General features: G+C 34.1%; 2 long non-coding RNA genes across 8 annotated transcripts; both read left to right on the forward strand.

The window, feature by feature from the left end:
* The first annotated feature begins 1,983 nt into the window (after window positions 1–1,983).
* Window positions 1,984–6,859, forward strand: LOC132285449 (uncharacterized). Of its 7 annotated transcripts, none has more exons than XR_009472548.1 (7): window positions 1,984–2,243; window positions 2,990–3,038; window positions 3,230–3,625; window positions 5,498–5,573; window positions 5,716–5,857; window positions 5,965–6,342; window positions 6,521–6,859. It is a non-coding gene; the product is annotated as an uncharacterized LOC132285449 (long non-coding RNA). The 7 variants fall into 7 exon arrangements; XR_009472546.1 differs by having other exon boundaries at window positions 1,985–2,243; window positions 5,965–6,036; window positions 6,157–6,859; XR_009472547.1 differs by having other exon boundaries at window positions 1,986–2,243; window positions 3,230–3,355; window positions 3,440–3,625; window positions 5,965–6,859.
* Window positions 6,860–10,615: 3,756 nt separating this feature from the next.
* Window positions 10,616–11,630, forward strand: LOC132284129 (uncharacterized). Its single transcript, XR_009472206.1, has 2 exons — window positions 10,616–11,292; window positions 11,452–11,630. It is a non-coding gene; the product is annotated as an uncharacterized LOC132284129 (long non-coding RNA).
* Window positions 11,631–12,175: the final 545 nt, after the last annotated feature.

Below are 12,175 nucleotides of genomic sequence, written 5' to 3' on the forward strand. Positions count from 1 at the left end.
GTAAGTGTTTTTGATCACAAGTTTTTGCAAATTGGGAGGATAAGATAAATACCAGTTAAGAGTTTAAAAAGAAAAAGAAGTAATATGATTAAATATATGAAGAAAAAAAATCCCGCTCCTCTCTCTCCTTTTTTTTTTTTTTTTCTTTTTTCTATTTTATTTATTATTATTATTATTATTATTTCTTTCCCTTTTAAACATGAGTGAGGATTTTAGACTCCCACCAACTATAAAAAGAAAGGACAATGCTTAACTACTCACTGGTGAGTAGGTGAAGTTAGCATCCCTATGTGGTTCAATAACAAAATAACACATTATTTTCAATAATAAAATAATTCACACATTTCTCTACTTTCTCGGATCAACCATTGAATAAAAGTATATAGTATTTTTAGGTGTGGATTATTTTATTATTAAATGTAATGTGTTATTTTATTATTGGATCACATATAGGGATGGCAATGGGGCGGGGTAGGGCGGGGATTCCATTCCCCATCCCCATCCCCATCCCCATCCCTGATGCATTTTTCATTCCCCATCCCCGCCCCCATTCCCTCTTAAAATTTTGCCAGAATCCCTATACCCGCCCCAGCCCCCGACACCTTATCCCTATCTCGGCCCCGGCCTTGGCTTCATAATTTTTTTTATTAAAAAAAACACATTTTTTCTTATTTTCATATATATAATAAATCTAATTTAGTAATAAATTATTATATGTAAGGGTATATTAGTGACTTCACACTTAATTGGGGCGGAGCAGGGCGAGTTTATCCCATTCCCGGCCCCAGTCCTGACCCCGACCCCGACCCCGACGGGGATTCAAAATTTGCCCCCATCCCCATCCCCGTTTAGTTAAAATGATACCCATCTCCGCTATAAACGGGGTGGGCCCGGGGCCTCAGTGGGGATGGAGAATTTGCCATCCCTAATCATATAGGGGTGAGTAGCTTTATCCTTCTCACCTCACTAGTGAGTAACTAAACATTATCCAAAAAGAAAAAAAAGTTTTTTTGGCATTGCTTTTGGAAGATAAAATCTTGTGACAAGCTTCTAATTCTTTATTCTGTTTCTTTTTTCTTCATGGAGTTTCTCTCTATTTTTATTTTTTTCCTTCCTTGTCTATTGTAATTTGTTTCCATTGTTTACTTACATCAGGTCTCTCCTTCATGGAGTTTGCCATCTGGTTAAACTTTTAGGATTCACTGCAGTCTTTACCTGCGGATGGGTTTATGGACACAGCTACATTAAAGTCTAAGAACTATAGTAAATTGTTTCTGTAAATACTCCTAAATGATTAATAATTGATAATTAATTTGGTATTGTTTCTATAATTAAGAGGATTAGTGCTGAAACTGGCCGGGCTTAAAATGTGTTAGAACACAACTCTAATCATGATCCCATTGTCTCATCATAGGAATGCTTCACTTTTTTTGCTTGAGGTCCATGGAACTTATGGACAAATATGGCTAACATTACAAACCTAAAAGTACAATGAGCAAGGTTGTTATTGTGAATACTAAGAATACAAGGGGTCAGTACAAGAACTGAGAGTAGGGATTGCAACGGGGTGAGTATGGCATGAGTTTGCTTGAACTCATTCCCGTCCAGTATAATTACTCGGAATTCCATACTCAGGACGGGTTGATTTCTAAAAGTCCATACCCGAGACGGATTAATTTCTAAAAGCCCGCACCCACTTCGTTAGGATATAAGTGAACACATGCTCGCCCACCCCACCCCATTTACACATTTTTTTAGTTGCGAATGGCTTCATTTTCATCTTGAAGGCTATGTATGAAGGAGGGTTTTGGGTAAAAAAGACTAATTTTACAACACCCAGTTTTAAAATATCTGTTTTGGGTAGGTAAAATGTGTTGGGGAATTTTCAATTCTCTTAAATAGTGATAGGGATTCGTTTGGTTCAAGGATTTCTAATTTTTGAAACAGTGACCAGATACCAGAAATTCAAAATTTGGAGTCAAATGCTCTTTAGTAACTATTTAAGGATCCATTTAAAAAAAAAAAACATTAGTTTATACTGCATATATGCAATAGTCTCTATATATCTTAAGAGTGAGTCCATTGAAGAAGAGGAGAAAATCAGAGAGGGCCTGTGAATGCACTATCTTCTCCTCTTCAACGGCGATCGCGATCGCGATCGCTGTCTCACCCTGTTGGTTCTCTCTCCTCTCTTCCACCGGCGCATCTCCTCCAAACGCCTCTCGTTCCTAAATCCACAGAAGGTAAACTCTAATCTCAACACGTCTCTGCCTTTTCTAGCCATTAACTACAAACCCTAACCCTTTAATCCTCTTCCTACCCCCTAACCCGAACCCTAACCTTAACCCTAAAATCACACCACAACCCTTCAATCCTCTTCCTACCCTTCTCCCAAACCCTAACCCTAACTTCCAAACGCCCACCACAACCACCCACTGGAAATTGGTCATTAGTGTTTGCGTTCCCCTTCTTTTCTCTCTCTATATAGACACACATGCTTCTAGCTATTCACTACAAACCCTAACCATCCTCTTCCTACCCCCTCTCCCTAACCCTAACCCTAACCCTAACCCTAACCACAACTTCAAACACCCACCACAACCCTTCAATCCTCTTCCTACCCCTACCCCTACCCCTACCCACTGGATATTGGCCAGTCTTTGGTGTCGGTTTTCCCCTTCTCTGTATAGACACATATATCACAGGAATCTGTATATGAATATTTGTGTGTTCAGTCCCTTATTTCTGTACCAAGAACAAATTCGCCACTGTTTTGCTTTGATTACTTTAAGATTCTTCTGTTGATTTTTTTTTTTAATTTTTTAAATATTTTCTTAGAATTGTTGGTGGTAATTTATCATGTTTGTATAGTTAGTTTTTCAAACATGTAGGTATGTATATGAATGTAAGTACATCTATCAGTTTCATACAATTTCTGGGGAATACTTTCAAACGAAGATGAATTTGATATTCAAATTTTCCATTTTAGGTTGGTGAGATTATAATCAGATCTGAGGAAAATGGTGACTCATTGAAAGGTAAAATTAATAATGATTCTTCAAATTTTTTACTATTTATCTCGTGTGTTTTACATCCATTTTTGATTTCATTACTGGCAATTGTGCGTATGGGATACTAGATTTTAATGATTGATTTTGAAGGTTTCTCCTTGATTATTATTGGAATAGTAAAGGGGTACATTCAATCCTTGTTTGTCTATTCTCTATAGTGCGGAGTAGAGCAGTTTGGTAGCTTGCAAGGTCATCACCTTGAGATCACGGGTTCAAATCCTGTCTCCGCTACATGACAGTTTCCAATATTAATAACTAATTCCTTAAGTATTCTCGCCTTTCAAGTAAAGAAGTGTCTTCTTATCCTATTTGCTTATCATTACAGTTTTCATTTATGTAATTATGTTGATTGTAAAAATTTCATGCAGCAATGTTGTGTATCTGGCAGGATTCTTAATTTTTCTGATGAACATTGATGAGCTTGGGGACAACATTACTATTTGGTTTTAAGTACAGTTATTGCTACATCATTTGCCCACTCTATCTGGAGGAGGTGTTGGCAGTTTTCTAAATTATGTTTGCTGTTTTGATAGCTGAACTCCTGTGTTTGAAAGGTATTGGGATTATATATAAATAATTGATGTTCTTCTCCTTGCAAATGGTCTATCATTTTAATTGAAGACTTAATTTGTTCTTTAATTTTGTAATTATCCCTGAGTTCTTCCCTTTTTGATTGATCTCTGGGTGATATGTCTTGTATTCTTCCTATTATATACAATTTTATTTTCTATGCTAAAACATAGTATTGATGTGAAGCCTTTTATCTATACTATCCTATTGTATGCTAAAGCTGCAGCTTAGTTTTTGTTTGCAGTTCCATGGTAGAACAAAAACATGAACAATATGTAGTGCTGCACTTTCCTGGATTTATTTTGCTTCTTATTCTTTGCTCTCTGTAATATGACTAGGAGTAGGGTATAAGAAAGAAATTTATAGAGTTGGTGCCGGCCATATCTGTGTTCTTTGTGCAGTTAATAATGTTTCAAATGTTATTTTTTCCTATCCATATGATTGCTCAATCTTCATTTATTTGTTTATGTTGACTACCATATGATTGCAACAATGTTGTGTATTTGGCAGGATTATTAATTTTTTCTGATGAACATTGATGAGCTTGAGGACAACATTACTGTTTGGTTTTAAGTATAGTTGTTGCTACATCATTTGCCCACTCTATCTGGAGGAGGTGTTGGCTGTTTTCTAAGTTATGTTTGCTGTTTTGATAGCTGGACTCCTGCTTGGAGATCGAGATTATATATATACAATTGATGTTCTATTTTGAAAGCCCTCCTCTTACACATCATTGATGATTTTAGACTGTCCTTGAAGAGTGGCTGAAAAATTCATTATGAATCTTCTCTCTTTCCGTGTCAATTTCCTTGTAGGAGAGACCTTGGAGTTAGTTTCGGTGGCTTAACGAATTACAAAGTCTCAACTCTTTAGAGCACCCGTTGTCCAGCCCGCTGGATGTGAACCATGAATACTTTCTTTTTCATTCTTCTCTTTTGATTTGTTGGAAGTAATTAAGCTATTAACTATAGTTTATAACATTAACACGGTCCAAAATTAATGAATTTTCTGATTTGTAGGGTTCTATGTGAAGACTTCGCTGTAGTACATAATTCATGAATGGTTATGCTTTGAAGGGTTTCTTGCAAAGACTATGCTGTGCTCTGTGCTTCCTTTCTTTCATGATGTAATTCTCTGTATTTTGGGCTTAGTGCAATATCGTTGCACACCAGTTCCAAAGAGGAGGGTTGTGCTAAGTGTAGTATAGCTTGACTGCGCGCATTTAACTTGTCTATATGACTAAAACAGTTTTCTTTTGTTTTTCCATTTTGGAGAGGAGTGGGTGAGGCAAAGAGTAATGATTTATTTCCTTGGGAGGTTGAAATCTTGTAAGAACCTTCTTATCATTTTTCTGTTTCTTTTTTCCTTTGTGGAGTTGCTGTCAGATTGCTTCCATTGTTTGCTTGCATCTAGTTTATTTACATGTTTACATAAAGATGCTTAAGTAAAGCTCCTGCATGGATGTTCTGTGAACAGTTAACCAAAACATTTTTAGATTAATTCTGCATGGTTAATCACAGAGAGAAAATATTTGATACTTCTCTGCATTTTCCCCCTACCCTAGACACAATGACTAAACTTTGAATTAGACTTACGATAGTTGTATGGGGCCACTTGCTATTCAATGATCCCAACTCCTAGTATGGGGTTGGTATTTTTAGTATTGTTGACCGAATTCCATAATTTTAATGTTATACGTAGGCAGAGAATACTTGGCAACATTTGGAATTCAGAATGAGGATCGACCTCATTCTTTTGTCAACTTTTCTTTCTTTCCTTTCGCACCCCATTCTGTGTTTTTTGTTTTTAATTTTTTTTTGTGTTTTCTGATCTGTCATCCCTATATTTGTTTGTAGCTCTTCTCTTTCTCTGATAGGGCACCCTGGAATATCAGGTGTCAGCTTTGGCATATCAACTCTCCATTTTTGTAAGGTAGAAGGATAGAAAAATTACCAATTAAGAGTTTTTGATTCATGAGTTTTTGCAAAATACGAGGATAAGAAAAATACCAATTAAGAGTTTTTGATTCATGAGGTATTATCGTAATAGATGCCTGTAACTCGCTAATTAACAGAAGGGAGATTTTTATGAACGTGGTATCCAGCTAAAGGAAGTAAAATGATTGAATAGATGCGTATGAACCACCTTGGAGACAGTTTCGGGGATGAACAGATGGAGCAGTGGATTTCTTAAACCCCCAATTAATCCAGCGTTGGGTATTCTATTATTATTATTATTTTTCTATTGTATATGGAATTTCGCTGTTATGATGTCTGTTAACATGGTTTTTTTTTTTCTTTTTTTCCCCCCCTATTTTTGGTAGGGATATCACGGTTTCTTTGTTTTAACAGTACAAAGGCTGAACTCTTTGGAGTGCCTGTTGTCGAGCCGCCAGGTGTGAACCATCATATATTTATCTTTTTCAATAATGTGGCTATTTACAGAAATCTTTTGTTGCCTCATTTGAAGTCATTATGTATTTGATTATGTAGTCATTGACACATTTATGTTGTAGAGTTCTGAAGAGGCATCATCATTGCACTTGTGATTATGACATGCTTGTGAAAACTCTTCTGTTCATTTTTATCCTTGGTGAAGCTGCTTAGCCTTCTGGTGCAGTTGTGTGCAAGCAGTTTGTTGAGTTGTGGGCTCCACCTACTGCACTAATTTATATTTTCAATTAAAAACTTCTGCATGGTTGGTAAGAAAGCATTCACTGCTTGGTCTGAGCTGAACTTTTGGATGGTCAACTTCCATTTCATGTTGTATCATTTATGAAATTAGGCCATTTCAGCAGCTGAGTTGTTTTGTGTGTGTGTGACTTGGTTGACTAGTTGGTTGAAGTGTTGGTGTTTAATTGCTTGTTGTTTCATTTCCAGGATTTCAGTGGTTGCTTAGTTTTTTATGGCATCTGACGAGGCACTATACCTTCCCTTGGAAATATTTAGGCTTGTCAGTACTGTCCATTTTGTGGGTGGTGGAGCTTCTGCTCGCTCTTTGCTTCATGGTGTTTGCTGGCAGCAGTTCCCTGTTTGCTGTTAATGTTTTTCCTTTTGTGGAGCATGTTCCCTGGTCCCCACTTTTTTAGCGGTTCGCATTCTACAGTTCTACTTTCTTTAAACAGTTACTAACTAATTTTCCCCAACTACTTGTACATTTAGCAACAAAACAGAACTAGTTCATTCAATATTTCTGTGTATTAACTTTTTTTTTTTTTTCCTGCTGCCATTCTAGATGAGAGCGGGCTATAGCTAAAATAGGTGGGACTTAAGTACCTCAAGTTTTGCTGTTGCCATATCTCATATATATACGTACATATATACATACATACATATATATTTGGGTGTGGGGGGGGTCTTCCTAACATCATCTTTAAGATTTAGTCGATTTTTGTATCTCATATTTGTGGGTGACTTTATGTTGATTGTCTTATTATATTTGTTGTCGGAGACATAATTCTTTTCAGTGGAAGCTCCTTCGTCATTGGTGGGGCCCTGGGGGTGGTTTTACATTTTTTTATTTTGATCATGGAATAAGCATGGAATATATAAAGTACCGCCTTCTTGGTAATTGTGTGCATCTTGTCTAACTTTCTTAACCTTGGCGATTTGAACTGAAGGTTTGGTTAACTTTACGTTGTATTTTATGTAGCATTGTTTATGCACATGTTCTTTGGGGTTTTAATTGAGTTGACTGTATATCTATTTCTTTTGGGGCATTATGGGTGACCTTCACGGTTGGTATTGAGGTTAAAATATAATGCTGAACAAAATTTTTAGAATACTTGATGCAACTTAATTGATTTGACTGTAAATCTATTTCTGTAATTTTATTCTTGTTTATGATTGGGATTTGTTTATTTGTTTTTGTTAGTTTATATTTGTGATATATCCATTTATGTTGTCAAAATATAACGCTGAACAATATTTCTAGAATACTTGGTGCAACTTAGATGTAGTGTGATGCTTCTTTCTTCTAATACCGACTCATGGTGAAGACTTGTAAGTTTATCCTTGTTTATGATTGGGATTTTGTGATACCCCCTAATTTTGGAACACGGATTGATCAAGTCCGCGCACAAAATCAAGGGATATCAAAACAATTTAAGTATTTAACAAGCACAGAATACAAATATGAATAATAAAGAATAAATAAACCGCTGAAAAAAACTAATAAATAAATATTACTTAATGATTCTCCAACAATTACAATTCGGAAATCCCATAACTCAAGGACCCCTTAAAACATTATCCAATAATCCAATACTATTTAAAAGTACACAAGATGAATAGACGAATGACAGTCTCCCAGCTGCGGATCCTCAACCTCGAGACTGGAACCTCTAATAACCTGAAAAATAAATCGTGGGTTAAACCTTACGAGCAAGTTCACTCTACCAGGCCTCTGAAAACCAATAAGCAGATCATCTCTGATCAAAACCAAACCTAATAAAGTTTTAACTTTAATAAAGCACGATATACATGTCTATATATAATTATATATACTATACTAATCACATCCATTAATAGGTTTATTAAATTTCCATACCTATTAAATAATTATTAAAATAATATTCATACCTAGACCAATCTACCATTTCATTTTATAAAAACTCCTTTGACCTTAATCCCATCCTAGTCAGTTGTTTAATCATTTAAACAACAAATTATAATAAAAGAAATACTCTATTTAATCCCAACCCGATAATGATTTTAATTGTTTAAATCACATATCCAAAATCCAAGTTTTGACAAATCATCCACGTCTTTCCCAATATTATTTTATTAATGTAAAATAATACACTAACCAGTAAGTACTAAACTATTCTCATTTAAGAATATCTAACCCTAATCCAATCCATACATACAACAACCATAGATGATATTTTAATCATCTAACACATAACAACGTAATTATGCTTTGGCAAATCAACCATGCCATTGTAAATATTTTTATTTATATATTGGCAATTCAACCATGCCTCCATAAGTATATTTATTTATACATTGGCAATTCAACTATGCCTCCGTGTATGTATATTTATACATTGGCAATTCAACCATGCCTCCACAGGTATATTTATTCATACATTTAATTAGCAATTCATCCATGCTTTCCATATATGTATTCTATTCATACAAATATTTAGGTAATATATTTAATCATTTGACAATTCATCCATGCCCACACTTTAACCATGAATTAACTTTAAAATTAACAATACGCTAAATCATACATAGCCATCACATGCATATTATACGCATATCATTAATTTAACAACCAGCCTATTAAGATATGCCAAATAAGAATGATAATATTAATCATCTTAAATGATTTATATATATATATACCTACACATATGTTATTTAATGTATATATGTGTTTAACACCTTCTTTAATAATCCTTGATTATTTAAAATCAATATACATACATACATATATATATATATATATATATATACACACTTCCTTCCATAACAAATTATTAATTTATTATATTTACACAAATTAGTGCAACTAAATATGTCAGAAATAGTTTCCTTTAAATACTCCATATTGGTTTAAATAGTTTTCCGACACTTTCTCACTAAAACATAAATATTTCCTAGTAGGATGGGAATCTGATAATGAAATTGGTACCATTGGAAAGAAGACGAAAAATCCTTGAATTTGAGCTCAAGAATGACCCAATTTCGATTTAAAATGATTAAGTTATGACCGTTTTAATTTCTAGTGTCGAATTAGGCCAACATAGTTTCCCACGCGCGCCCACGTGCTTACTATGCACTTGCACGCGCTGGATTCAAGCCTCCTTGTGTGCTGGTATTGGCTAAGCTCTTTCAGCTACCGTGAGCTCACCACACTGAATCCATCACTTCCTTTATGCCGCATCCAATGGTCATAAATGAGTGCGCAAATGAACACGCTCACACTAGATTATTTTCTATTAACTATAATAGATCTAAGGTCCAAATCAGCGAGTGCACCATCTTCTCATGGTCTGCAATACACCAAATAATCCCATAGTTGACCAGACCACTTCTATGGTCCAGATACACATGCGCACCAAAGTTTTATGCGCCGCGATGCACCATATCAATTCACATAAGTTTAATTAATCAAATGGCCCTAATTGGCGTATACACCCTATTATCCTACACCGCGCCGCACTGGATCAGTTACCTAGTATATATATAATTATTTTCCTAACAAATAATAGGAAAATAAATCCTAATAAATTCCTAAAAATATCAGAAAAATTCCAGAAAATTACAGAACAATTCTAGAAAATAAAGAAACCATAATTAACTCTCTTGGGTCACAAATCCACCTATAGATTGATTTTAAAATATACATAACACCTATATATATCAATTAAAATCCAATAATCTAAAAATCAAATATAATAGTTTATACTTTTTAATTATTCCGATCTAACCATAATTTTTAAACAAATAAATTTAATTAAAGCCTTGATACTCAAGGTGAAATCCTTATGAGTTCTAAGAGGAAAGTTAGAGAAAACTCGCCTGAAAGTTTCGAAACGAAACCGATGCTTTAAGCTTTAATTATCTCTTCCAATTCCGACGTCCTCCTTTTCAGATCCGACCTCCTCCTTGTCAGCCCTTCTTCTTCCTCTCTCTCTGTCTGTTTTATTTTTCTAACGTGTAAAACCTTTAACCCTAAAGCCTTATGTGTATTTTTATACACCTTAAATTCCAAATCCTATTCCAACTAGTATTATGAATTAAAATAATAATCTTTAAATAATTTATATCTATAAACATATATATATATATAAATATATATTCCTTCCATAATTAACTCATTAGTTAATTAAATCATATATACTTATAAATATCAATAAATATATATCTATATATATATCTTTCCATAACAATTATTAATTAATTATATTTATATATAATTATAAATATATATATATATATATATATATATATATTTATAATTAATACAAAAGTGATCATTTAAATAATTAAATAACCACCGGCCTTCATTAAGTAATCCAATAAGGTTTCATACAAACCCAAGACCACATCTTTTGGTCCAACTTTCCTTAAACCCAATCCAATTAATTTAAATAAATAAGATAATTAATTAAATACTAAAATTAAAATAACTAATTACATGAAGTACATAAACAAACAAGAATTTACAACTAAGTCACACAATACCAATAAAATCAACACACCAATAATTCAATCAATAATCAACCACACAAACAATCAATCATCATACATAATCACGAAATATAACTTAATTAAAATAAGATAATTAATCTAGCACTCAATAAAATAAAATAAATCATTGAAAAATAAAATAAAATAATTAATCCTAATTAATAAATCCTTTAAAAATATCGGGGTATGACAGATTTGTTTATTTGTTTTTCTTAGTTTATATTTGTGATATATCTAAATATGTTTATCTATATGTGGATTTAGGCAGCATGGAGAACATTTTCTGCCTTTTTATGAGACTGCTGCTTGTGTTCGCCTCTTTTTTTTTTTTTTTTTTCTTCGTGTTTTTGTTAGTTTACAAGGAAATGGACTCATTAAAGGACAGGTCCAGTGGTGTGGCTGAGCAGTGGAACTTTCTATTCTCATACTAACACATGGTTTTTATTTCAGTAAGTATTGCTTCCATTTTTAGATTGTAATTCTCCTTTTGCTTGCTGACTGGATGGAATGGGATTGTTGCTAAAATTGATGGAGCTTAACATGTTTCAGAACACTTCTGTTGTTATGATTTCATTATCTAATTGTGGGAATGCTGTTGGATCTTGTAGTTTCATCAGACCTCGCCGGGCAGGGCAAAGGGGAAGGAAGGGATGAGTGGTCTGGGACAACAATGGGAGAGGCCTCGTAGCTCCTGGCTGCTTGAAGGCGGTATATCATTTTGAAGGAACTTTTGCAGCAGCAGTTTGCTTATAGAGAGTTGACTGCAGTTTTTTTTTTTTTTTTTCAAGTGTAAATGGCTTCGTGCTTAAGTATTTCGGTATTTTCATTTACAAGGGGTTTGTTTCCTGATTTCTTGTCTGTTTTCAGCTGTCCTGATATGTACTTGCTTGTTGAAGAATGCAGAAGGACCATCCCATTTTCTTTGTAGTATTATGTCTCTGAGTATTTATGTTAGTTCTTTTGTGGTTTAGGTTTCATAAGAATAATTTCAACAGAAAGGCTGCTAATTGTAAGATTGTATATCTTATCTCATTTTCTGTGTGTTTTTTTTGTCTCAGTCGAGAACTTTAGCCTTGGAGTTTTTTAGCTTTAGAGCTTGTGTTTTATGTAGAAGATATGGAATGACATGTTGCAAGAATTAGATGTTCTTCCAGCTTGTCCTTTGTAAATACAATCTCTAGAAATTGTTTTGGAAGCGGAGGAATTGATGGGAGTCCATTTAGACTTCCGATGCCCCACAATTGAGAGTTTCTGTATGTGTAGTTGCGAAGAATCTTATTTGTGATAGTACGGGTTGACGGGCATCTTATTTTATGGGAGCATCGACTGAGG

This window comes from Cornus florida, unplaced genomic scaffold (assembly GCF_030987335.1).
Source record: "Cornus florida cultivar Cherokee Brave unplaced genomic scaffold, ASM3098733v1 CherokeeBrave_3.0.0_Hap2_Chr11, whole genome shotgun sequence".
Taxonomy (NCBI): Eukaryota; Viridiplantae; Streptophyta; class Magnoliopsida; order Cornales; family Cornaceae; genus Cornus; species Cornus florida.